Genomic DNA, 25,299 nt, shown 5'->3' with positions numbered 1-25,299 from the left:
TAACCCCATAACCCAATTAAGATTAGGCAACTCCTGCAACCAACTAAGGATAGTTTGACTAAATTGCAACAACCTAGTATCTACAGAGTTCCTTGTACTTGTGGCAACGTTTATATTGGGCAGAGTTCGAAAACGATATATACTGGCATTAAAGAACATAACAGGTGTATCAGGCTCAATCAACCTGATAAATCAGCTGTTCCTGATCATGCCTTAACACCTGGTCATGATGTTATGTTCCATGGAGTGGATGTACTTGCCCATATAAAACAACATCACCCTAGAATCATCAGTGAGGCGGTTGAAATACGTACACACCCAGATAATTTCAACCGCGATACAGGCTGCAACCTCAGTGAATCATGTCTACCTATTCACAGAATCATCAGAAAATGTTGTTTTACATTTGCCATTCGTTGTCCCTAGCATGTGTTGCTCCATTGCACTGTAACTCGAGTTTTCGACTGGCCGCAGCAGACTAACTTGCTTCAGCTCCGTGTGTTGAACGCTACGTCGCGCTTCTCGAGATGTCCCTCTATTCACATGCGCATGCGCGGAGTGTCACCCCAAATTACCATTGTGATATCGGTCTATTTCACCGTACATTTTAGACAAACTTTGTATATATACGTCGACTGCCAAAGGTCACTAGAGTTCATACTTCAACTCTAGAACATTAATGTCTGTATGTTCTCACAAAATGTGTGTATACATGTGTAAAGAGATTGAGTTCTAGTAATCAGCAAGGATCAGAAGTCATCTCTGGAATCCGGAAAGACATAATTAACTCGTCTTACAGCGAATGACACGGTAGACGGGTCTTCAACCTGCATTGTCAATAGTGTGTCCTTACACAGTCGGAAGTTGAACGTCCTGGCCTTGGCTCATAGAAATACGTTGTTCATGGGAACAAAGCACACAACTGGACTTGCAAGTATTTTGAATGCGGTTTTATTACCAGAAACTAGATAACGAGCTCACTGCAACATTCTTTTGGATTTCGTAAATTCATTTTACTAGGGTAATTTTTACATACCCGGCACGCTGCAAGCGGAGTTGAGTGTGCCGTCTCCCAGACATAAGATTGAGATCACGGGTATACAAATACGATCCCAATCCGTGTGATTTACAATTTCCTCTTACAGCAAGTGTTGAGACAGAGCACTTACAGGACTACTACATTTCCTTCTCGAAATAATTCCAATAATGTACACCACAACATTGCAGGTTTCACAGCTAAAACTCACACACGAATTAAGTATTGCCTATGGCGTTGATGATCACTGTGTCTAAATCTCTAGAATGCAACAATGGATACGGTTTGGGAAAATGCAGGAGTCTGAAGCATATTAATTATAATGTTTGCGTATCTGTCTTTCAAACAAGCTTAAATAATACTGAACGGATGCAATTCTTTAAAAGAATCTAAGGGAATGTCAAACGAAAAAAATCATGATGATGATGATGATGATGATGATGATGCTTGTTGTTTAAAGGGGCCTAACATCGAGGTCATCGGCCCCACGAAAAAATCAAAAGATATAATCAACAGTCAGTACAGAACTATTTCAACAATCCTTTAACTACAGGATTTTGAAGAAAAACTTGTCATATAGGCCTACTAAGAAGTAGGAAGACGGAAGTACTAAATATCGATGCAGTTATAAGAGTAAGCAATCCTATTATGGTATTGTATTAATCATGTCTGTCTTTTATAGCCCCCGATGATTATTTATGAAAATGAAGTGTGTTTTATAGTAAATCGGTGATGGCGCATTTCTTATCTCCAGTTAAAGTTCACATGACACTGCATACGCCGGGCTGAGTAGCTCAGACGGTTGAGTCGCTGGCCTTCTGCCCCGACTTGGCAGGTTCGATTCTGGCTCAGTCCATTGGTATTTGAAGGTGCTCAAATACGTCAGCCTCGTGTCGATAGATTTACTGGCACGTAATCGAACTACTGCGGGACTAAATTCCGGCACCTCGGCGTCTCCTGAAACCGTAAAAATAGTTAGTGGGACGTAAAGCAAATAACATTATTACTGACACAGCATACGCCGGTAAATAGATTCCACGGATGTTCTAGGTTAATGGGACTTCTAACGCGTAAAGACGACAGTATCGATGACGATGAAACTGAATAAGGAAAGGAAAAGTTGAAATTCACTTCCTCAGAGAAAACAAACTCAAGTCAGCCAATCAGGGCATAACTGAGACGGTTTGACCGAGCCACTCCCCGCTAACTTCCCGTGGCCTAAAAACAATACGAAGAGAGAACTTGCTTACTCCGCTAAAAGGGGACAATTCAGATAATGCTACACCTATCGCTTTAGTAAGTGTTGCTCCTCCGTCCGCCTCCTAATTGCGGCCTGGTTACCGATGGTAGGCAGCCGGTGATAACTGACTAACAATTGTATCGAATCACTAGAGTAACTTGCAATTAAAACTTAAAGCGCAAGACCCTAATTACTTCATTACAATTACTTAATTAGTGCTTGTGTGTGTGTGGATGTGTATGTATGGATGTACGTAAGCCTACAGTATATGTACTGTATGTCTAACGCTTAGTTCCGATGTATCATGGGCCGAGATGAGGTGGAATGAAAATTTATTATTATTATTATTATTATTATTATTATTATTATTATTATTATTATTATTATTATTATTATTATTATTATTATTATATTATTATTCTTATTGTTAAGAAGGTTGAGACATCTAACTTAGTGCAGAAGGTAATTAACAGCTCTGGACTTGCTAACCTACCATCTGTCGAGGTGCCTAATTCAGAATTATTAACAGTTCTGTCCGTGCAGCACGCTATTAAGACACATGTTTAATTCAAAATTTACCACTAACAAGGGACCTGTTTGGGTTGGACTAGACTAAAGGATGTTCAATTAATATATCAAAAAACTTAATGATAACAGTCATTCTGCCGCACAATAATATTTACGTAATTACAAAAATTGCACTTTGTTGGTAGAGTTTTAAATAAGATGTGATGTATCGAAAGCATCATTTGCAGTGAAACTTGGCAAGATGATCAATTAAGGCATCAGGACATTACTGCTTGCCTTCCAATGTTACACAAGTTATACACAGGATGAAATAGATTCGATTCGATTCCATTCCATTCCATTCCATTCCATTCCATTAGAGGCGAATAGAATACAATAGATTAGATTCGATTCGATTCGATTAGATTCGAATACAATAGATTAGATTAGAATAGATTAGATTCGAATACAATAGATTAGATTAGAACAGATTCGATTCGATTCCATTAGATTCAATTCGATTAGATTAGATTGGACTGCAATAGATTAGATTAGAATAGATTCGATTCCAATACAATAGATTAGATTGGATTAGATTAGATTAGAATAGATTCGAATGGAATACAATACTCCGATCCCCTAGTTCCGGATCGCCTGAAACTGAGGAGAGAGCATTCGTTTCTTGCAATTCATTACATTCGATACATGCATTACGTCCTCCGTCTTACAATAATCTGATTATTAGTACATTGAATATTATTAATTTTGTCCTATACGTTAAGAATGCTATATTGTCTAGGACAACATGTATCTTATATAGGGCTTACTTTCGTGTCACAAGTCTTGTAGAGTTATCCTACAATTACAATATATATTGTGACTGAATATAATGAATGAATGAATGAATGAATGAATGAATGAATGAATGAATAACACTCTTCTCCCGCAGTCATGGTTAGCCACTAACTGGGGAGAGGGATTCATTGGTGAATGAGTGACTGAGTGAATGAATTAGTTCACGGACTGAATTGAACATTCCATTAAGAATAAATGAATTACGAACTGCCTAAATGAATGAGCGAATGGATGGCTGACTGAGTGCGTGGATGAATGGATCGTATTCCGAGTACTCTCTCTGAGTCGCGGATAGCCACCAACAGGGGAGAGAGTTCAGAACAAGGAATAATGAGTGATTTTGAACAGCAATCCGACATTTCCACGTTTGTGCCAATAAAATATTCTACTGTATCCTGCCTCTGGATACTAAAGAATATTTTAACTTCCATTATACACGATGCAGAAATATTAAAACCCTCATTTTGTTCCCTAGTGGTTTAAAGTTTCACTAACACATCCAAGTTTTCCGGCGACACAAGGATGAAATGGGAAGGAAGCGACCATGCACTAATTAAGGTACATCCTCAGCATTTGCCTGGTGTGAAAATGGGAAACAACAGAAAACCACCTTCAGGGCTGCCGAAGTTCGGATTCGAATCCACCATCTTCCGAATGCAAGCTCACAGCCGCGTGACTGTAACCGCACGGCCAACCACCTCGTTATATTTCTATATACTCACATAGTATACGTGTTAGTAAAATAGGTTTGTAGGGCGCGAATCGATTCGAGCTATCGAAATCGTGTCCGCCCCGGTGGTGTAGTGGTTAGTGTCATTAGGCACCACCGCCAGATGCCCAGATTCGATTCTCGGCTCTGCCACAAAATTTGAAACGTGGTACGGGGTCCAATCAGTCTCGGGAGGTCAACTGAGTAGAGGATGTTCGATTCCCACCTCACCCATCCTCGAAGTGGTCTTCCGTGGTATCCCACTTTTCCAGCCACTTCATTCACTCTCCCTTGTCTATCCCTTCCAATCTCCCCCCCCCCCCATAAGGCCACTGTTCAGCATAGCGGGTGAGGGCGCCTGGGGAAGGCACTGGTCCTCATCCTCTGTTGTATCCCCGACCCAAAGTATCGCGCTCCAGGACACTGCCATTGAGGCGGTACAGGTGGGATCCTTCGCTGAGTCCGAGGGATAAGGCAACCCTGGATGATAAACGGATTAAGAAAAAAAGGCCGGGCTGAGTGGCTCAGACGGTCAAGACCTTCTGACCCCAACTTGGCAGGTTCGATCCTGACTCAGTCCAGTGGTATTTGAAAGTGCTCAAATACGTCAGCCTCATGTCGGTAGATTTACTGGCGCGTAAAAGAACTCCTGAAGGACTAAATTCCTGTACCTTGGCGTCTCCGAAAACCGTAAAAAAGTGTTTTGTGGGACATTAAAACAATAACATTATTATTATTATTATTATTATTATTATTATTATTATTATTATTATTATTATTATTATTATTATTATTATTATTATTATTATTAAAGAAAGCTATCAAAATCGTATGTTCAATATGAAGTGTTATATGCAATTTTAAAATTGAGCTATGGTATAATTCTACAATGCATACACAGGATTATTCCACATCATCAGCTAAATGTAATTCGTGGTAGGAAACACATATCACAGTTAACAAGGTATGCAATCTAATTAATTCTTCAGAAATTAATTATAACAGTATCATTTATTTTAAGACAAAGTGACATTTAATATTACGTGTAGGATACTGAAATTGATCAATCATCCATTTTTTTCACTGAAATTCGTCAGCTCACCACAAACAGTTCACTTGAGAGTTCAACAGAGGATTACATCAGAAGCGACAAGAAAAGTTAACAACAGTATTTCACATCACTAACCATAGCAATTATCATCTCGTGTTCTAAATTACAATCATAAGTAAAAAAAAATACAGCTCATTTGGTAACTAACAGCACGTCTACCGAGAGAATTAGTCTTCAATTTTCATTTCCCGTTAGTCAACTTTCTTGTTAATGTCCCGTTAGAACGCGACACAGCACCACATGCTCCCGCGGGCATGACGGCGCGGCGCGGCCCGACGGTGGTCGCCGGAAAAGGCAGCGCAATATCCGCACCTGGAGTTCACTTGCTCAACACTTTTGTTCAAACGCAATCTGACATGACACAGTAAACATTTCGGACTTTCTAATGAATATACAGTTCACCTATTAACAGCTGAAGGTCGCCCGCCTACAACTGCGATTGCGAACACGTTGTAGTGAGTGATGTAATTCATGGTAGGAAACACATATCACAGTTAACAAGGTATGCAATCTAATTTGTTGATCGGAACTGCATCAGTGATGTGTGGAGAAGTTTAAAAAAGCACATTTGTCACGCAAACTTCTGAAGATGATGAAAGTAGTAACATAAAAGATATCCCGAGCATCTGGCCGTGCGGTTAGGGTGGCGCAGCTGTGAGCTTGCAATCGGGAGATAGTGGGTTCGAACCCCACTGTCGGCAGTCCAGAGGATGGTTTTCTGTGGTTTTACCATTTTCACACCACGCAAATGCTGGGGCTGTACATTAATTAAGACTACGGACGCTTCCTTACCACTCATAGCTATTTCCTATCCCATCGTCACCATAAGATCTATCTGTGTCGGTGTGTGACGTAAAGCAAATGTACTAGTACACAACAGACACTAAGAATACAACCGTCCGCCTATGTGATGTAGTGATTTGTGTGATTAGCTGGCACCCCGGGGTTTGATTCCCGGCTCTACCACGAAATTCGAAACATGGTACGAGGACTAGAACGGGGTCCACTCAGCCTCGGGAGGTCAACTGAGTAGAGGGGGTTCAATTCCCACCTCAGCCATCTTCGAAGCGGTTTTCCGTGGTTTCCCACTTCTTCACCAGCTTAAGGCCACGGCAGCTTTATTCCCTCTTCTTTACATCTCCTTTCTATTCTTCCCATCCCCCACAAGGCCCCTGTTCAGCATAGCAGGTAAGGCCGCCTGTCCGAGGTACTGGTCCTCCTCTCCACTTGTGTCACCGACAAAATATCTTACGCTCCAAGTAGAGGTGGGATCCCTCGGTGAGTCCGAGGGAAAAACTAACCCTGGATGATAAATTGATATAATAATAATAATAATAATAATAATAATAATAATAATAATAATAATAATAATAATAATAATAATAATAATAATAATAATAATAATAATAATAATACAGAATACAAGTGATACAAGTTTTTTAACCATTCTTTACGCCGCACCGACACAGATAGGTCTTATGGCGACGATGGGATACGAGACGCCTAGGAGTGGGAAGGAAGCGGCAGTGGCCTTAATTAAGATTCAGCCGCAGCATTTGCCTGGTGTGAAAACGGGAAACCACGGAAGACCGTCTTGAAGGCAGCCGACAGTGAGATTCGAACTCACTATCTTCCGGATGCAAGCTCACAGTTGCGCCCTTAACCGTACGGCCAACTCGCCCGGTAGTGATGCAAGTCCACAGCAACTCAGTGCTTGAGGAAAAAATAAAATAAAATCACAATTTTTTATCCGTTGCAGAGTCGCTAAAGAAAGAATGAGCCCTGGTATTGTATTTTCTCCGCGTTTAATGTTTTAATATTTTATCATGGTAAATAATCAAAATATAATTCACCTCCCATGTAGATACGAACACTGTGGATATCCAAAACAAACACTATACCTGTATTTCCAATCGTTTCTTAGAAAAGTGTACCTGCGAAGAACGTATACACTACCTTGCGCTCACTCTTTCTTTGCGCGAACTGTACACTCAGTTGGCACAAAAAATAGAACTTCGCAGAAGATGACGTTATTTCAAAATCCTCTCGGTTGAAATGGGATGAACGTATAGTGCAGGTAATAAGATTCTAAATATCAACTCCTCGGCCATCGGCTTTCCACAGTTTACGAAGATCCTTTTATGTGTAAAATTAAATATTTATCTGCCGGCTGATTTGTGTGCGGTTTATTGTACATCTACACCTATTATTAGGGATCGGAAGTTGAAGACCAATAAATTGCCTAAAAATGACCTGTAAAATACCAAAAATATCCAAAAAGGACCTTAAAATGCGATCCAAATTCATTCATAATTTTAGTTTTATTTACATGTTTAATGAAGGAATACAGTTTAAAAATGCAAGTGGTATGCCACATACAGAGCAAAACTATATGAATGAAATACTTCTTCTTTTAGACATTATAGCCGACGGCCGTAGCCGTGTTGAAACACCGGATCCCGTGAGATCTCCGAAGTTAAGCAACATTGGGCGTGGTCAGGAGTTGGATGGGTTGCCACGCGCTGTTGGTGGTGGGTAAGGGAATGGAGGAGCGGAAAGGAACTGGCCACCCTACCGCACGTAAACTCCGGCTCAGGAACACCTCTCCGGAGGTTCGGACCTGCCTTCGGGCAGAATAACCCTTACCTTACCTAGACATTATATATTTTTAGATTAACGTAATTGAAAAAAGAATTCCGTATTTGTAAAAAAAAAAGCAGGCCTACTTGAAGAATTTAGAATGAAATATTTTCTTCCACCTAGAATGAATTCAGCTAACCCGCAATGGACATCCTGGAGAAAGAAATTGAAATTAGTATAACTGCAATCATATTTGGGTTAACCATACTAGGGTTACGGAAACTGAAATTCGGAACTTTACCTCAGTTGGCTTTGTAGTAGCCTATATCACAATAGTCATCTCTATACATGGAGTAACTATGTTTGAAGCAAGTGAGATCTTCCTCTAAAAAACACATCAAATTGTCTCGTTTGCAGTCCATGGCTCCATGGCTAAATGGTTAGCATGCTGGCCTTTGGTCACAGGGGTTCCGGGTTCGATTCCTGGCAGGGTCGGGAATGTTAATCATCGTTGGTTAATTTCGCTGGCACGGGGACTGGGTGTGTGTGTCGTCTTCGTAATAATTTCATCCTCATCACGACACGCAGGTCGCCTACGGGAGTCAACTCAAAAGATCTGCATCTGGCGAGCCGAACTTGTCCTCGGACACGCCCGGCACTAAAAGCCATACGCCACTTCATTTCACTTATCTTGCACATAATCTGATACCCCTGGCTTCTTTTCAAGCACTAGTTTTTTTTTACCGAGTTCGATAGCTGCAGTCGCTTAAGTGCCGCCAGTATCGAGTATTCGGGAGATAGTGGATTCGAACCCCACTGACGGCAACCCTGAAAATGGTTTTTCGTAGTTTCCCAATTTCACACCAAGCAAATACTGCGGCTGTACCTCAATTAAGGACACGGCGTCTTTCTTCCCACTCCTAGGCTATTCATGCCCCATCGTCGCCTTAAGACCTACTGTGTCGGTGCGACGTGAAGCAGCTTGCAGAAAGAGAGAAAACAATGTTTTTCATTTAATTTCGTTTTATTTTTTCTCTTATCAGAAATGGTTCATATATATGTATTTACTATAGAAAATACGCTTGAGAGGTGATGGATGAACTAATCATGATGCGAAATGAGAATGGGCAGTAAAGATGTAGTCGAAAGAACACGAAGGCTAAAAAAAAGGACCAATAAGCCTAAGAGCGCTGAAAAAGGCAAAGGAAGGACAAATAAAAACCACTATTTTCTAGCCTATAATGACACGGATTGAACATATAATATGTTGGGGCCCCGTCTCTGGACATTCGAGGAAAATAAAAAACGAGTTTTCCTCAACTCCGAGCACTAATTATAAAATATTATAAAATAATTGTTCCGTTAGGTGCCTGCGAGTTATAATAACAACAATGATCACATGGCCTCAACTGCAGTGTGCAGACATTTTAATTTTACGCCATCTGGCTGTCTGCTCGTCAATTTCGACGTTATGTTTTACTCTCAGCCTACTAGATGGCAGAGTAAGCCGAATTGCGAGTTCGAATATCGAGAACTACCGAACGGATTCTGACGTGGTTCTCGCCATCATGTAGAGTATTTATCGAGGAAGATTTACATGTATGAAACAATAACCAACAACAAAAGGTAGCCGAGCAGAGACGATTTTAGTGAAGGAACTCAAACAGGAAACAGCCATCAGGAGGCTTCCATAGCTTACACTGCCTACACCGTCAACGGGAGACCCCAAGTTTGTGTGCAAGAATTGTTGAGCATAAAAAGCTCCACGAGGTATGTTTCACGAGGTATATAGTTACCTGTACCTGTAAAAGTTAGACCACTATAAGTCTTTTTATATTACAGGTTGCAGCAAGAAAATAGCTCACAGACAGTCGGCTGAAAGTGCCTTCGAAAAACGTCCGCATACATCAGAACAAAAAACAACTAATGTCGCCTTCAAGGAAATCTTGTAAAACTTATCACCATAAATCCAAAATTGTTCCCATGCAAAGGCGGGACGGGTCACTACTTTATATATAAATACACAGAAATGCCCTTTTACCTACACCACACAAAAACTCTTCGATAAAATTAAGTTATGAAAATTAAACCATGGACTTATTTCACTTGTCCGCTGTCGTTTTGACAGAGCGTATGTTGTGCTATATTCACAGTGGAAGTTTCTATACACGAGCTTATTTTTCAACTCCTTATATAACCACAAAATGTATCATCGCTGACAATTTCTAGTTTGCCACACATTCAGCCAGATGAAATGTTTATTCGAGTTTTATTTTGAACAGGGCTTGGACAGCTTATTCCTTACGCAAGAAGTTCTCCAATGGACGAAATTCAGCTTCCCCGACACTAATTTTGATAGTGTTTTGAATCAACCGAAGGCAACCTCGAAGGTAAGTTCCGTAACAATACAACTGCTCAAGTTTATGTTAGTTGATTTGTCTGTATGACCAGGATCGTAACGCCATGAAGTGTGCTACTGGTGGTGGTGGTGGTGGTGGTGGTGGTGGTGGTGGTCGAACATAACAGTAAGTTATAACTTCTGGTATTCTCAAATTAAGAAACAATTCAAGTGGGCTCATTTCCTTATGCAGATTGTTATTCATACTTTGTTGGTCATCATATCCAAAACGTATGAAGAATCGCGTTCTCCCATATACAGAATGTCCTTGAAAAAGGTTCCAATATTTACATGGGAGGCAGCAGGCAAAAAACGAAGGGAAAAGGTCCAATGAACATTGGTCGTAAGCCAATCTTCGGAGTTATGGTGCGCTACTACTACTATCGATGATCACCATGTTCCAATAATTTACGTAGGGTGGTATGCAACAAAAGACGGAAATAGCCCGTACGTAAGCATTGGTCGTAAAGTACTGCAAATATGGTACATGCATGATAGGGCACCGACCCATTTTCATTGACATATAACACGGATCTCCCATGCGCGATGGACTGGTCGGGGAGGGCCAACACCTTGGCCTGTCCGTTCGCCTAACCTTAACCTTTTAGATTTTTGGCCTTGAGGACATGTAATGACCAAGGTGTGTGAGGTCCCTATGAACGATTTGGATGCACTACAAGAACTCGTGTTCAATGCCTGTGATGCAATCTGGCAACAGCCAGAGGTGTTCCAACTAATGGGCGATTCCATGCGACGTAGGGTGGAAGGGTGCGTTGTAATGGATGGTGTTCGCATCGAGCACATGTTGTGAAGAGTACGTCAAAGTCATGGCGATCATTGATAGTATCGATAGCGGACCATAACTTCGAAGATATTGGGTTTGCGACCGATGTTTATAGGACACATTTTTCTTCGTTCGTTGCCTACTGCATCCTCTGTAAATATTGGAACCTTTTTCAAGGACACACTGTAGATAACTAAATGTATTCTAATACGTTTTTTTCCCCTCGCATATGTTTTCTAATTGTACAGAGAGGTAGAAGAATTCTGCCTTTCTAGCGCTCGAATTCCAGCTATATATTAACAAAAATAAAAATAAATATAAAAAGCATATATACACGAATGTAGGCTATTTTAATTTATTTCCCTTTGCCTGCGCGTGTCCGGCTTCCTTCCACCATCAAGATCAAAGATCTGTCAAGATGACCCATCAGCGGGTGTTGATACTCGTCCTTCAGGAAGTCAATGGAAAACATAGTACTGTAGTTAATAATTTCTTTAATATATTTGAATTCATCTCCCACTAATTACTTTTTGCGGTTGTTAGGGACATCGGGGTGTCGAGAGTTTGTCCTACACGATTTTTTTAAGTGTCAGTAAATCTACTGAAAAATGAATTTGACGCATTTGAGCATCGTCAGATAGCGCCGGACTGAGCCGGCATCCAACCAGTTAACTTGGACTGCACAGTGTGGGTCACTCAGTCCACCAAGATGTAAGAAGCTAACGCACACTACACTTTAGCTGAACGCTTATTTCATGCCATTAATTGGTACAAAACCCATTTCAATCCACTGGAATAAACTTGCTATGTAAGGGAAATTATACAGGAATCCAGTTACTTGTCGTCTCCCCGCGGAACCCGTCCTACGAGATGATGCGTTTGCTTTCTCGTGATAGAAACTGTTTCTGAGAATCGCGAATTCTGTCACTGTGTGACATTTTGTCATATTTCAGTGCTAAGCAGCATTTAACTCTAGCCGTGTGGAAACAGGAATACGATTAACCATACACAGACTCCCCATTGTGCTTCATTTCAAATGAAACTTCATTTCCTAACATTTCATACGACTGACGTATAGTAACCTACATACACAAATGCTAAAATTAGCTTCACTAGGGCGAAAGTTTAAGATGGTGACTGAAGACTCAGGCACGATTAAGAGATCTCCAGTGAGCCAAAGAACTGCTGAACCCATTTAAGACTAGCTTTCAATTTTTCTTAAGAATAATCGACATGTTGGCTCTTTCATATTCAATTTCTGTGCATTAAATGTGAATTCAAAAAACTGTTATAATTTAAGAAAATATTTTTATTTATTTATTTATTTATTTATTTATTTATTTATTTATTTATTTATTTATTTATTTATTTATTTATTTATTTATTTATTTAGCCTATGGTTTTTACTGCCGTGAGTGTGCAGGTGTTTTTTTTTGTTTTGCTTTACGTCGCACCGACAATGGGATAAGAAAGGGCTACGAGTGGGAAGGAAGCGACCGTGGCCTTAATTAAGGTACAGCCCAAGCTGGGAAACCACGGAAAAACAACTTCAGGGCTGCCGACAGTGGGGTTCGAACCCACTATCTCCAGAATGCAAGCTGATGGCTACGTGAATCAAACCGCGCGCCCACTTGCAAGATACAGCTCGATACATCCTTGGGTGACCTGCGAGTCTGGGTGTTAGATGATGATGATGATGAGGAGGAGGAGGAGGAGGAGGAGATAGGGAGAGGGTGAAACCCGATGTCGGCATGTAGCATACACTTGTCCAATAAAATCAAGAAGTTTGCTCAAGGCTTAACGTCTCTGTCCGACGAACGAATCACCATCAACAGCATCATATTGTCTCATCCCATACGAGCACTGCAAAGAGGTTTTCAATTGGCCCCAGGCTTTTGGCACGCAATTTAGTGGTTCGAAATCCTGTACCACCATCTCTCCTACCCTGCCGGCCAACATTCATATGCTGATTTTTTTTCGACCAACGGGACTCGAACCTGGTCACCACAGTGTCAGACGAACACGGCCACCAGGCGGTCTAGAAAAACCACTGAAACCAAACCAAAACCAAACCCCAAGGCACAACAGCTCCGAAGGGCCATGGCCTACGAAGACACTGCTGCTCAGCCCGAAAGCCTACGGATTAGGAGGTGTTGCGTGGTCGGCACGACGAATCCCCTCGGCAGTTACTCTTGCCTTTCTAGACCAGGACCGCTAACTCAGTGTCAGATTCCCTCCGGCACGCTACCCCTACACCGCGGGGCCGGCAGAAAAACCACTGAAAGGGTGTCGCATGTTGGCTAACACAAGAGTGGGATCGGGATGTAGAAATCTAAACCACATTGCAAGAAGTGTGTTTCTGAAATTAAAACAGCTAGAGTGCAACTGTGACCTCTAATTCATTAATATTGTTTGTACGTCCCACTAACTACCTTTGACGGTTTACGGAGACGCCGATGTGCCGGAGTTTTGTTCCTAAGGAGTTATTTTACGTGCCAGTAAATCCACCAACATGAGGCTGACGTATCTGAGCATCTTCAAATCCCACCGAACTGAGCCAGGATCGAACCTGCCAAGTTGGGATCAGAAGGCCAACCACTCTGCCCAGCACCTTTAATTCAAAACTCGTTGGCGTGTCTTGAAGTGTTATGTGCTGCTTTACTGAGTCGAAGAATGGGCAGGCTTTTTAAATGTAGATGTATCTCAGAAAATTCACGATCTGTCGTATCGGGAAGTTCTAACCCTCCCAAAATACAGGAAAGCAGCATATTTCGGTCACATACTCCGAAAGGACAAATACACTCTGATATAACCCATCAAAGGAGACAAGATAGAAGGGAAACGTAGCTGTGGGGGGAGAAGATTATTCTGGGGACGTAACCTCCGACAGTGGCTCGACAGGTGCTAGTGGTGGTGATTATTGTTTTAAGAGGGAGTACAACTAGGCAACCATCCTCTATATAACACTTATCAGAGGGAAAAAATTGAAAGCATCCGACACTTCGAGAAAATGAAAATATCGGCCAAAGGAAGACAAGGGCTATGAAGGGCGTAAAAATGAAAGACTCCCTAGGCCTCCATGTGTAATATCGTCGGGATCGGAAAAGAACAAGAGTTGACCAAGGGAGGTCGGATATGATAGATGAAAGTGAGAAGCGTGGCACAAGTAAATGGAAACAATGCCAGGGCTCAGCTAAGGGCCCCGCAGTCGCCACCCTACCCTCCAAAGTACAGAGCCCTTGGGGCCAGTGACTCGATATCCACGGCACAGCAACTAACATGAAAACAGCAAAATATCGGTATGAAAAATTACTCCACTATAGTCTGTGAGGAGTCGGCACCTGATGAAACATTGAACTAAGCCCTCCTAATCGAGTTCTTGCGGCCAGCACTTCTTCTTCTTCTTCTTCTTCTTCTTTTTGGTTGCGGTAAGATTCTGAACGTCCTGACCTTTCATGGAATTCCGCACACAGTGCATTTGCGGTGTAATGTATGGCTAGGAACAGGTCGGTAGCAATGTGAATTATTACACATAGGCCAAGAAGGGATCCAAAGTTCCATCAAGTGGAAATGATAGAAGGAGCGGGGAGGTCTGCTAAGGCGTTGTTAGCAATTTGTAATAAAGGGTAAGATACTCGCAATCACTTAATATTATAATACTTGTAAATTACTTATTTCTCACTTTAATCGTTATTGTAAAAATCACAAACAACTTCCAAGGACCTTAACAGCAAAAATTCTATATCTTTAGTAGACATCCCCGCTCCTTCTAACATTTCCGCCTGATATAACTTCTGATCCCTTCTTGGCCTATGCGTAATAATTCAAATTGCTACCGGCCTATTCCTAGCCATACATTACACCGCACATGTTGATTTAGCTTTCCCTAGTGTTGTTCACTTTTGCCGTGATGTTAATTACGGGTGACTTCTGTGCATTATTATTTCAAGTGTCATATTAGTCAAACTGTATATCTGATCAATGCACCGATTCGGGGAATATACTCACTGCCGCTTTCCGTCAACTTTGTCTAGGTAAGATGTTCCTTGATGCGGTCTCGCCAGTCAACACGACCGAAAAATCACAATATTTGACTTTCAATGTTTGGAAGCAGCCGTGCATAAAATGTCTGCACATTCCTTGGCGTGACCTACTGACAAATGAATTTATCACAAGGGCCGGAGAAAGACGGAAACTAGTTTTCTGTGAAATATAGCCACAGAGGCTGTTACGTGGAGAAAAGTACCACCTATTCCAACTAATCCTGAAGGGGGAAAAAAACAGCAGGGGAACGCTATATGGGACGAAAACGGATCTCATGGATGGGAAACATTAAAGGCGAGAGATCTGTTCAGGATGGCTGAAGACAAAAAGCTCCCAGAGCGTTTAGGAGACAGAGCACGGCACTTAAAGAAGAATAGGAACAATCCTTAACTCCTTTAGAATGAGTTCATTCGTTCTTCTTGCTACCCATGATATTCGTAGCATTATATGAAGTACTTCATCTCGATAGCCTCGATTCTCCTACCACATGCAGCATTTAAATTCCATGAATCAGACACGTACCTGCCGACAGGAAGATTTTATATTACTTAATTTCAATTGAAGTACGTTGTATTCTGCTCGTAAAAAAATTAGACTTGGTGATCATTCATTGAACAAAAACGACAGAAATGTAGAGAACCTCATCATATTTATAATGATTTAAGACAACATTCAGATAGTTTTTTCTTCTTTGTTGCACGAGAATGGCAATTAGGCTACTATATCCGATTATGTTCTAGACAAACTAATAATGTATAACATTATTCAACACCTGAAGAAGGCTGCCGCAAAGATCTTAACAGAATGAAGTGCTAGGTGCTAGGGTAAGCAAATGGAAGCTTAATCTGCAAGTGTGGTGCTAGGGTTGGTGCGAAGTGTAGTGCACTGTGGCGAGTTTCTTTTGAACAATTTGCTTTATGTCGCACCGACACAGACAGGTCTTATGGCGACGATAGGATAGGAAAGGGCTAAGAGTGGGAAGGAACCGGCCGTGAAGTAATGAACAACCTGGTGTGAAAATGAGAAACCACGGAAAACCATATTCAGGGATTCGAATCTACTACCTCCCGAATGCAAGCTGACAGCTACGTGACCCAAACCACGTAGCCAATCGCTCGGTTATATATACATTTCTATGTTCGGGTAATTTCGCGATCTCGTCTTCAATTGTTTGAGTTATGAACGCGGTGTCCCCTCCATTAATAATGAATTGTGTAGGAGGAAACATCACATGCGTGAGGTAGTATAAACTTCACGGTGAGCTGCAGCCAGCGTCCTGGAAAAAGTGAATGGTACAATCTGATTACAAGGCGCAAAGCTAGCCTACATGCTGCTCTGTGTCAAGGTCGTGCATAGCGCGGGGTTTCTCTGCAGACATCGCTTTTGGCTACAAGCGCCCCACGAGTTCGGTAAAAACATCACGATAAAATATTTTAATAATTAACTAGAGCAGCATTCGTCAAAAATGCGTCAGATAACTCGTCTTGATATGCGTGTCGTAGTCGTATTGTTTCGCCAGCATTTTCAATAGCTGTATGAACATTTAATAAGAAGCACGTTATGGTTCGTTGTCAGGATTCATCCATTATGACGTCATCATGCCTCCTGTCTGGTAAAAATCTATCCATATATTCGCTTCTTTCATCCTGCAGTTCTTGATGTAAAACTTGCCATTGTGTCGTAGAAAACTATGGTAATTCTTAACGTAGTTCTTCTATGTAGAACGGTTGTCTTGTGAGCTCATAGGTTAGTCTCGAAGGAGCGTCTTTACCAGGCAGGGAACTTTTTAAGATTCATGGCCTTCACACTTTCTAGTGTAGCTAGGTTATCCTTCAATAAGTGTTCCTAGAAAATATCTAAGATGTATGCCACGATGGGGTCTGTTTGCACGTAGACTTTTTCTCTTAGCAGCATGTAAGTTATTAGGAACGCTCTGCCATCTGTTGAATATATTTAGAACCTGGGAAAGGTTAGAGAATCAGAGAGTGTCTAGCATGAAATAGCATTCTTCTGTGATCAGAGGAAGTGTATACTTTCTGGCTTGACAGGTAGTAATCAAACATGGCTGCATTCAATGACACGACTTAGGATGAAAATCACATCAGAATATTAATGAAAGTGTTAAGTCGCTTAGCAACCTGCTAAATACAGAATGTATTGCGGGTTAGGGTAAGCCTTCGCCTGCAATTATTGGAGTGATCATTTTATGATTACACAAAGTTGGCTGAACTTAGAGAGATATCAATGTCTCACGATTCACCGACAGGTAATTCCGGAGAGAATAAGACAGAAATGAAGCAAATCGGTCCAGTAGAACGGACGGCCGGATTTGCCAAAACTGTTTTTAGTAAACTCTTTTAATATATAGATGTTATTTGTTTTACGTCCCACTAACTACCTTTACGGTTTCCGGAGAAGCCGAGGTGCCGGAATGACAAATAATGCATACTCTAAAGTTTCCTACAGTTGCTAACGGCCGACGAGACCACAAATATCCGGCCTTGTCGCCACTAGATGTTTTAGATTGACAGTGTTACTAAAGTCTTCAGGAAGTATCTTCCTTGATGGTATTTCTACGCACTAGCATGCTGTCGGGTGAGACATGGCTTCTCAAAATACGCGGGACGGGAAAGACTTAACTACCAACAGAAAAGTTTAGCTCCTTGGCTAGTCACAAACACACTGGCGCTAGAATAACTTTCACTTAATCATGGCCGACAATGCACTAGCCACATGTTTATGCATGTTAATTGTAACCTCAGAGCCTGTGTGTTATTGCATGAAGTAATCACATGAGTTACACTAATAATACACGAATAATTCCTTCAAGTGATGGTGAAAGGCAGTGACCATGACCAGTGTTGAACACCAGACCAGCAGCGCGGCGAAAACCAAACCCTCACACCCTCTTCTGAGAAAGCTTTAACGAGAGTCCTACAAACGGCAACCTGTCTTGGCAGCATAATTCAAGTATTTATCTCCACAGAGAATTAATGACTCTGGAAGCTGAACACTTCTCGCCCGGAGCTTGTTCGGAACGTGAGGTGTGGTCAAGATGTGGGCGAGGAAAGTGCCCGTGAAGATCATCAACTCTCACAAACGCTATGACCAGGCTCTCGCCGAATAAATAACTCATAGCGTGGCGTCTCAAAACACACGAATTCCAGGAATCTGTTATGAAATACTCTCGAACTGATATCTATGAGGGCTCCGCTGGGACTAACCTCCCTCTAGCGATACAGTAGAACCTCCGTTATCCGAAACACTTTAAGCCGAAATAGTATACGATCGAGGAAAGCATGGTTTAATTATAAAAACGAATTAAAGAAACATAAGTTGTTATGTTGTTCTGAAGTTATGCTAATGAAACGGTGGCATGACATAGCGGCTAGAAAACTATGGGAAATAAAAAAGAAAAATAGAGAACTTTTCAAAAAAACAGTAGAGCCTACTATATATTTACAGTACATGCACTATCGAACATCGTTTTGCTTTATAAATACAGGTGAGTAGCTCGCGTTTCCAATATTAAATACCTTGTCACAATGTACTACATATGTAGCCTAGCGTCTTTATTTACTTTCATCTCAGCCTTCGAACAACGATACTTAACCTCTGAAAATGAGATTAAATTGTCATCCGAAGTTCTGATTATCCGAAACACCCCCCCCCCCCCCCCGCTTTTGTTTCGGCTCATTCTTGAATTTTCAGTGAGGTCAACTTTCTGAACTTTTCGCCAGAAAATTTGTGCTAAATGAAAAACGGAACATTGTGGTACTTCGACTGATGGAAATACTTCTTTTACTGCTTTGATAGCGGCTGCCTCAAAGTTTATGTAACTGACAATCTCCACTGATCTACATTTAAGGCAGTCGACAGATGGCAGATTCCCTATCAGTCGTTTATTCAATTAGATTTTTTCCTGTATTGAACAATTTGATATAGTGTCTCCTGTCATTTTGGGGAGTAAGGCAAATACAACAGGTGTTATATTTGTCTCCTCACTAGTACCTCTGAGATCAGCATCATCGTATACAGCTGTGAAAACTGGCTGCTGGAACTTTTGAAAGTAACAACCATAAGAAATGTCCATACAAGAAAGTCAATGTCGATTGCAAATCACCACATGTACAGAATCTGTACAGAAATATCCTTCATCGAAGAGAACTGCTCAGTATGGGAGCCAGCAAAATAGGAATTCCAACTGATAATTGAAAAAGTTTTGTAAAAACATAATACATATAAACAAATATTTATCAGGATGTTATAATACAGTATTCCTTGGGCCAGATATCCATAGAGGATTCTCTCTCTTATCTACTTCGTTTAATATTCCATTCCCTATTTCATATTACCCGCATTACGGAACTCCATTCCACTATTCTTGTTGGACATTTATTTCCATCTGGTACTTTTCCAGAACTGCGTCTAGAGCATACACTTAAGATCTTCTCATTAGTCATGATGACAAGATCATCAGCAAATCTCAACAGTTTCAATGTATCCTCCTTGAATTGTGATTCCTTTACCAAGTGCATCCCCGATTTCCTTTAATACTTGTTCTATTCAATTACTTCCAAAAATCAGGCACCGCTGCAACTCTGCCTCATTCCTTACTAGATAGCGCCTCTTTCTCTTTATTATTATTATTATTATTATTATTATTATTATTATTATTATTATTATTAAGAGGCAACTGTGGGCTAAGAATACGTGCGGTACATGACACATTTTGTCCTCATGCTTACACCATTTTTTAATATACTCGCTTGTAACCTCTTGTGCATCTCTGTCAGCCAGCGGGGAATGGTTTTCTATTTGCATTTTCCTTAAGAATCAGTATTTAATCAGTATTTTATGTGCATACCTCTCTAGATTCACCCTCTGCAGGTGTCCGTAAAATGTCAATCTCTTCTACATCATTGTGGTGACGGTCTTTTCAATGATCTCTTTAATCCTCGCAAGGATCTCAAGTGGAAGGTAAATCTTTCTGACACTTTCTACGATCTTCCAGAGCAACTTCCTTTCCTTATCCTCAATCCATGGATATTCAATTCTGGACAATTTCCCAGCAGCGTAGAGGCATTCTGGTTAAAATACTGTGCAGTACTGTCTCTGTTCTACAGGATCATCCACTGTTTATATTTCACGTTGTCAGGAACGTTGGGCCCCGATTGCAACGGTGTGCTGCTGCCTACGTTGAAACATGAAATGGCAAGGACCCTAGTACGTAATAGAATTGAAAGCAACCATGTAACATTGTTAATGACGGAATAATAGTGAAATAAAAATAGCGATATAATACTGGATCACCCTGTATTATTACAGGAAAATAGCCTTAGGTACGAAACCACGATAGAGTGAAGGGAATCAGTGGCTTCAAGACCCTGATCCACATAGCTGCTAACTTTCGATTAATGGGCTTTAAAAGAATATATACATGCATCGTACCGTACTCGTAGTTTAATGTACACCCCTCCAGGTTTGAGCTATCTGATAACGTCCTGGCTTACCGCTTGTAACAGCTGTTTTTCATGGACGCATACCTGTTTGTCTGGCTGGCTGATTTACTTAATAAATAACTCAATTAACTGAATGATAATGCGTTCGAGGTAAACTAGGAAGATTCTTCAGCATCTTTTAATCCAGTCCAATCTGATCCATCACCTGATGAATTACCACTAAATGTAATAACCTGTTCATTTACACCACGCTTAACAGCTCTGTAAAGAGGAAAGTAACTTATCCGACGTCTGTAGTAAGGCACAGCTAGCTGTAGAATCTGTTATTGTTGTACGAATAAATATAGATGTCTGCCATGCAACCCCTTAACAGCTCTGTAAAGAGGAAAGTAACTTCCCCGACGTCTGTAGTAAGGCAGAGCTAGCTGTAGAATCTGTTATTGTTGTACGAATAAATACAGATGTCTGCCATGCAACCCCCCAAAAAAGAAAAATAAACGGTCGCACTGTCGTAGATATCGCTCTCTATACGCAGAAACTTCATACCAAACACTAGGACGTACAGTAGCTGCCATATTCATATGGCATTGGGGATGCTGTCCGACTCGTTGGCTGAACGGTGAGCGTACTGGCCTTCGGTTCAGAGGGTCCCGGGTTCGATTCCCGGCCGGGTCGGGGATTTCAACCTTAATTAGTTAATTCCAATGGCTCGGAGGCTGGGTGTATGTGGCGTATTCAACATTAGAAATCATCCTAGGTAGGGCCCTCATCTTTACAGACATGCAGGTCGCCTAACAGGCCGTCTACTAGAAAACGACCTGCACCAGGCCTCTCCGGAGGCCATACGCCATAATAATAATGGGGAATGTTAACGGTGCTACTTGCACCAAAATGACAATCTTATCTCGCAGATTGAGGCGCATTTTATTGAGAAAGAATCCAGCAAACGGAATTCCACATCCCCCGAATGTTTCCGAGTATTACTGAGGAAGGCGACAAAACTCGGTGGACATATTTCTAACACATGCCGAAAGATGGATTGGCGAATATGACGAGACTTAATGAATATTTAATATTTTTCCTTAGAAAGTGTAGTCGCGAGAGGCTCATTGTTTTATTATTATTATTATTATTATTATTATTATTATTATTATTATTATGTAAAAGAGAGTTAAAACCCTAGCTTCTTTTTCTTCTGCTTCTCTTCCTAACGCTTTTTCCCACACTTGTGGGGTCGCAGGTGCGAATTGCGTCGCACATGTGGATTTAGCCCTGTTTTACGGCCGGATGCCCTTCCTGACGCCAAACCTATATGGAGAGATGTAATCACTATTGCGTGTTTCTGTGGTGGTTGGTAGTGTGATAAGTTGTCTGAATATGAAGAGGAGAGTATTGGGACGGATACAAACACTCAGTCTCCGAGCCAGAAGAATTAATCAGAAGCGATTAAAATCCCCGACCCGGCCGGGAATCCAACCAGGGACCCACTGAACCGAAGGCCAGTACGCTGACCATTCAGCCAACGAGTCAGACAGTTAACACCCTATATCTGGTTGTTGAAACGTTCTCAATATCACTGTGAAAAGACAGGCGGACGTAGAGATTATATATATAGATGTCACTCCACGTTCCACAGTACTAACCATCGATAATGATGATGATGATGATGATGATGATGATTGTTGTTTAAAGGGGCCTAACAGCTAGGTCATCGGTCCCTAATGGAACGAGGTGCAATGACTTGAAACGATATTTAAAACTTCAGAATGAATCCACTGACTAAGATATAAAACGAATGATGGTTTTAAAAAATGACCATGAAACCCAAACAATCATTGGATCCAATTCACAATGCTTTCTTTTCTGAAATGATGCTTGTTATAAAAAGGGGTCCAAAATCCACGTCACCGGCCCCTCATAATGGTACTAATCAGAACCATGGTGTTCCTCGTATAGTGTTACTAATCACAGGTAATGCAGACCTATGGTAAGTCACACATAAAAGCGCCATTCGCAGGCAACAAAGACCAATGGTATTCCTCACATAAGAGCACCACTTGCAAGCAACGCAGACCCATGGTGTTCCTCACATACTGGGACTAATCACTGGCGCCAGTATCCCCGTGGTGTCCTCACTTAGTGGGAGTAATCACAGGCCACATACACCCTTGGTGCCGCTCACCTAGTGGTACTAATCATAGACAATGCAAATCCACGACGTGCAACACATTATGGTACCACCCACAGGCAACACAGACCCATGGTGTTCCTCACATAATGCTACTAACCACAAGTAGTCTCACGGTTATAATTTCATTATCCCTTGGTCGCCCCTTTTAGTCGCCTCGTACGACAGGCAGAGGATACCGTGAGTGTATTTTGTCATCTGCGTTCCCCGCCCACAGGGGGTGTACTAAAAATCAAGTTCGGAAGTATAACTGAAGAGTTGATATCTTGAAATGAGTTACAAGCGAGTTAAGTTAAGCATAGTACAGAGGAAGCTTCTCGGTGATTGATAGGTTAAACTCCCATGGACGGGGCTAGCAGAAATAATGGCGAGCGCAGCCAATTACGAATTCAATGCCCTCGCAAACGAATGAATACAGACAATACGACTGCTAAAGAGTAAATTGCCTTAAGATCTTCTTCCACATCTCATGGAGCTTCAACCTCGAGGAGAATTCCCGGATGGAGCAACACGTGACCTATCCAAGGTACTTCATGGTTGCTTTCCTCTTAAGAGTGAAATCTATCATCACAATTTTTCAGCTTGTCACGGTTATTTCTGCGGTCACTGCACCCACTCAGACTTATTTTGGTTTTGGCAGGGGGTTTAAAACCGGATGCCCTTCCCGACGCCATAAGATTCCTGATATAAAAATATCGACCCAGAATCGACCGGGATTCGAACCTCAGCCTTCCAGGTTAATCAATCACAATCAATCAACCACTTTTTTTTTTTTTTTTTTTTTTACAATTTGCTTTCCGTCGCACCGACACAGATAGGTCTTACGGCGACGATGGGATAGGAAAGGGCTAGGAGTGGGAATGAAGCGTCCATGGCCTTTATTAAGGTACAACCTCAGCATATGGCTGGTGTAAAAATGGGAAATCATGGAAAACCCTTTTCAGGGCTGTCTACAGTGGGGTTCGAACCCACAATCTTGTGATAGTGCATATATCACACCCACGCACTGTATTCAGAAATAAGAGATATTATTGTCAGTATTCGATTTTTATTATTATTATTATTATTATTATTATTATTATCATCATTATAGCCTAATTATTATTGCGTTTGTATATTTTAATTTTGTATATTTATTCATAATATTGTAAGCTGGAAGGTCTGTATATGTGATGTGAGTAATTCGTTTTATACAAACGGATGGGTATACAGTGCTAACTACAACTCGGAAAATTCTGTGAGTCATGCGGACATCCCAGAGTCTGATGAGGTGGCCTTGTTATTGTCATGGGACGCGGAAATGGTCCTGGGCGTGGTCCCGGAATGACCAAAGGATCTTCTACTCGTAATTGGATGGCCAGGATCAATCTAGATGCATCATTTGAGAGGAAGGGGGAAGCTGAGATCTATATATCCATGTGATAGAACGACGAAAAGGACTGGACTGGACTGGATTTCAAACATTGGTGGAGACTAAAAACAGCGGAAGAGTGGAGATGTAACATTGGTGGAGCGTCGTCTTATTATGTTTGTGGCATGTGAAGTGTGGTACTAACCTGCAACTATGGAGTGTGTAGGCACTGGGTATTGTATCACTTGTGGCGGCTTGGTATTATACGTTGGTGAAAGTTATGGGGTCCTGTGCTTCAGACTTTCCGTAATTTCATGTTCTGGAACAGCAAGCGTGTGTTGCTCGAGTGAATGTATGTTTATTGTTGTTTTGTTTTTTGCTAGTGGCTTTACGTCGCACCGACAAAGATAGGTCTTATGGCTACGATGAGATAGGAAAGGCCTAGGAGTCGGGAGGAAGTGGCCGTGGCCTTAATTAAGGTACAGCCCCAGCATTTGCCTGGTGTGAAAATGGAAAACCACGGTAAACCATCTTCAGGGCTGCCGACAGTCGGAATGTATGTTTAAACCAAGTGTTAGAATCAGTGAACACAGTACTATAAGGTACAGTATTTCTGTGATATAACAAGTGCCAATAATGACAATATGCAAGTTGTGGTGATACACAGATACAGTGAAGGGTATTCATCCACATATGTATGCTTTGTAATGAACTTTTATCGGGCTGGCTGCAAATGGTAACTTGGTCCTCGCTTTTGGTTTCCCCACTGCTTTAGTTGTTGATGTTGTTGTTGTTGTTGTTGTAAATATCAAGTCTTCTAGCGGTATTTTGTGAGTATATTTTATGTATAGTTTGTTACGTTGATGAGGTGCTCATGCACGGATATTATTCAGAATATAGTTAGTTATTTTCGAATCAGTGCAGTTATTGAGGAACCTAGGTGCAGTTCCTACCTATTTAGTCGTTTTCAGAAGGTTATGTGAGGCCTAAAGCAGATGTACCAGTACGCAGCTTTATGTACACGCCCTGGGAGA

At 41.4% G+C, this 25,299-nt stretch overlaps 1 protein-coding gene across 1 annotated transcript in view; it reads right to left on the bottom strand.

The window, feature by feature from the left end:
* The window catches only part of Rab3GAP1 (RAB3 GTPase activating protein subunit 1), a 452,945-nt gene that overhangs the window by 199,637 nt on the left and 228,009 nt on the right, over positions 1 to 25,299 (bottom strand). The gene's annotated exons all lie outside the window — the stretch shown is intronic.

Source organism: Anabrus simplex, chromosome 7 (assembly GCF_040414725.1).
Source record: "Anabrus simplex isolate iqAnaSimp1 chromosome 7, ASM4041472v1, whole genome shotgun sequence".
NCBI lineage: Eukaryota > Metazoa > Arthropoda > Insecta > Orthoptera > Tettigoniidae > Anabrus > Anabrus simplex.
Note: the sequence above shows the minus strand (reverse complement) of the source record. Positions and strands in the feature narration are given on the sequence as shown.